General features: G+C 42.2%; 1 long non-coding RNA gene across 1 annotated transcript in view; it reads right to left on the bottom strand.

Annotated features, from left to right (window-relative positions):
- Window positions 1-245: 245 nt before the first annotated feature.
- The window catches only part of LOC147014015 (uncharacterized), a 5,325-nt gene continuing 1,750 nt past the window's right edge, over window positions 246-3,820 (bottom strand). The window contains exon 3 of the long non-coding RNA XR_015050612.1: window positions 246-3,820. This exon is cut by the window's right edge and continues 905 nt beyond it. This is a non-coding gene — a long non-coding RNA (uncharacterized LOC147014015).

The following is a 3,820-nucleotide window of genomic DNA, read 5'->3' as shown; positions in this document are numbered from 1 at the left end:
ACCCCTATCCCTCTTTCCAACCTTGATAGATATATATATATATATATATATATATATATATATATATATATATATATATATCACACACACACACACACACACACACACACACACACACACACACACACACACACACACACACACACACACACACACACACTGTATCGCAACGTTTGGTGAGGTATAGCTCTCCCCACCTCCCCCCTCCCTTCCACGCTCTTCCCCCCTTCCTAGCTTGCACTCTCTCCTGCCTCCTCTCTCTATTCCTCTTTCTCTCTCCCTCACATCAGTGGAGCGACGGGTTGTATTTACTCGTTAGAAATATAATGGTAGAAAAATTTAATCTTTTTGTTTTTTCCAAGAAATTGGTGTTTTAATGACAGTTATCATAATTTCTAAAAATAAGGTCAAAGTTCCACTTCTGCTTTTTTATTATTGTTCTTTCTTACTCGTCTCAGAATGAGCATTATTTATATTCACAGTTATTATAATTCCACAATCACCATTAAAACTGCATGCTCTATACGAAAGCCACAGATCCTAAAAAAGTTGACGAAGGAATATTGTCGAACGACCCTGGCTCGGCAGGTGTACAATCAAGGCAGGCGAGGTCGTACACACAGGCGGTGTGTGCACAGTGCCGGCACGAATGGTAACCACGTGCGCAGTTGTTCGCCGCCAATTTTCCTGCGGCTTGGTTCTTAATGGACCGGCTAACGATGACTCGTTCGGTCTCGACAGCGAAGATCCTGATGCTTCCATGGGCCGTGTGCCCTGCACACAAATCCACGCTGGACACCACCCGCACCGATATGGGACCTTCCAGACCGGGCGGAGACTCCGAGATCCGGGTTCGTGAGCTGGACTGCACATCAACTCAACTGTTTGGCCAATATATCTAGTTCACCTATCGGTTTGCAGACTTGAAGCGGGAAAGACTCGCAAGAAACCCCTTCCATACAGCAAGCTTACACTCTATCACACACAACATTCTGCGATTCAATGGGGTCAATGCAATGAGCTTATTAATTTGGGATTCCAGGTTCAAATCCCCTTTATAATGAATAACTAGACTTGCTGATGAAGGCAAATGTCAATCTGAGTATGCAGACAGGTAGGTAGAACCGTGAATGGAATCAAATGAATGGTGATTGGGCAAACTATATGCAGATGTAGCTTAACATAAATAAATGCAAGGTGATTGGGATGGGTAGGAATAATGAAAATAGAGAATACATGATGCAAGGGGCAATCTTGAAGTGTGTCACACAAGAAAAGGATCTGGGGGTAGTAATAGATAAGGGAGGTAAGCAGACAGGGGTCAGGCAGGTATAGGTAAAGAAAATCAGGTTTTAGGTTGTATTCGGAGGGGGGTCATTTATAAATCAAAAGAGGTGGTGTTAACATTGTACAGGAATTTAGTGAGTCCACATTGAGGATATTGTGTGCAGTTTTGGTCACCGCAACTCAGGAAGGACATAGCTGCCATAGAGCGGGTTCAGCGCAGAGCAACTCAATTGATTTATTTTTTTCTGAGCTCGATTCAGCTATGAGGAGCAGTTGAAGGAGACAGGACTTTATACATTAGAAAGGAGATTACAAGGGGGAACTGATAGAGATGTTTTAAAGATAATATCGGGTACAATATGGACAAAACAAGCGCAGAAGAATTCTTAAGAAAAATGGACAGTGATAGGACCAGGTGACATAGCCTGAGAGTAAAGAAGAGGAGAGTTAAGACGGTAGTAAGGCAGGAGTCTTTCACTCAGAGAGTAGTTAATGCATGGAATGGTCTCCCTGGAAAGGTAGTGGCAGCAGAAACAGTAGAAAAGTTTAAATTGCAATTAGATAGGTACCTGGAAGTTTTGAAGATAGAGAGGTATAGGGATGTTGGCAAGATCTGTAGAGAGCACGAGTATGGATGGGTGATTGTGTACTTCTGTGTTGAGTGTGATGTCTGTGACAAGGTCTCATCAAGGGATAGTGTGTGATCGATGTTGTACATTCTTCACTCTAAGACTGCCTGAGCCCTGCACTCCACTCCACTCCCCCTCCCCCCCCTCCACCCAAATTATTTTTTGAACACCCTGGTGATGTTCCTGAGCCTGCAACACTTTTCTAATCCCCATTCCTTCCCCTCTCCGGTTCCCCACGATGAAATTACATCATTAGATTTGACGGATTTATTACCCACATGCATACAGCAAAGCGGGGAAAAGTGATTGGTTCACTCTGTCTGTGTGTTTGTGAGTCTATGATGGAGGAGCTTCAATTTAATTTAATACTTTGAACACTGTAGAACACCTGTGTCAGAGTGGTGACCCATCCAGGATTGTACCCAATAGCCAAGGAGACTGATTAGGCAGCACCAATGTTCTGCACAGAGTATGGTCCCAAAGGATGGATATAGAACACGAATCAGCTTGTCTACACTTCTACAATCTTGCAGTTAGTACTTTGGCTCTATATTGTACGGCATCTCAATCTCATCCCGCACACGCATGTGCACCGGAGGTTAAAGCAATAGCTTCAGTGTCTGTTTGTAGGGCATTCAAATCAAATCATTCCAAACAGGAAACTAACTGCTTTTTGGGACACCATAAAGGATAAACAACAGACGCAAAGAATTAATGTAACGTGTTATATAAGGTGGTGTAAAAGACGGTGCATGAATGGTGCTAAACTTCCGAAAAAGGTTTGGTTTTTTTTCAACAACTTTTAAAACTTTTATATTTTTTAATTATATACTTGAACATTGGAGAACACAAATCGTCTTGTTGGCCTTTCCACAAACCTCCAGTTTAGCAGTAATTGGACAAAATATTGCGCCATCTCGACCAATCAAATTCGGTGCCCGCACTCTCAGCATTGGGGAATATAGAGTCTGACAATATTGTGACTCATTTTTAATATAGATCGTGCTTGGAAACGCAAAGCAAGAGTTGAAAAGACCCTTCCCATGTCCTTTTTCTCAAGACTACGCGGGGTCAGGTGTTCTATGAACTTTCCAATTACCGGTGTGTGGAGGTTATGTTTTCACCCCTGTCTGTTTTGTCTGTGAGCAGGATATCTTAAAAAAGTTATTGACAGATTAGAATGAAAATTGGTTGACAGGTTGGGTGTGTGATAAGGACGAATTGATGAGATCTTAGTGAAGATCTAGATCCATATACTAGAATCTTTTCAGTGATTCTTCACCACTGAGAGATAATAAGGCCAAAAACGATATATAGCACGATATCTCAAAATGTTTTGTTTTGGACACATTATGACAAACCAGGTGGATGAGAAAGTAGGTGATAAGAACAAGCCAATTCGATTTTGGGCCAGGCTATTCAATTTGGATGCATATCCAGGCTATCAGTGGGATGCAAAATGTAAACTGTTCAGTCTGGCAGAAGTATGTGCTCAACCGAGTGCAATTCTAGTTATCATTACCTTATCTGGAATTTAAATTCCAGACGAGGCATTGTCATCGCACACCATCCATCCATCCATCTCCTATTTTGACTTCTCCGACCAAACCGCTGGGCCCATCCGGCTGAAATTTTGCAGCAACGTTTTTCTCCAGACTGGTAACAAAAATTGCAAAGTTCGTTCCAGTCACGTGACTTTAAGCATGTTAAAATGGCCAACTTAGTGAATTTCTTCAAAAATCTTCTTCTCCAGACCCACCAATCAGAATGCTACCAAATTTGGGTTACAACATTAGGATAGGGTTCTGATGTTAAATTGTGGAGGCCATTCTGATCATGTGACCGGAAGTGTTCCAAATGACAGTCATGTAAATTCCTTCCAAAATCTTCTCCTCCAGACCCAC

This window comes from Eptatretus burgeri, chromosome 13, assembly GCF_056783735.1.
Source record: "Eptatretus burgeri isolate ZD-2024b chromosome 13, Ebu_testis_v1, whole genome shotgun sequence".
Lineage (NCBI taxonomy): Eukaryota > Metazoa > Chordata > Myxini > Myxiniformes > Myxinidae > Eptatretus > Eptatretus burgeri.
Note: the sequence above shows the minus strand (reverse complement) of the source record. Positions and strands in the feature narration are given on the sequence as shown.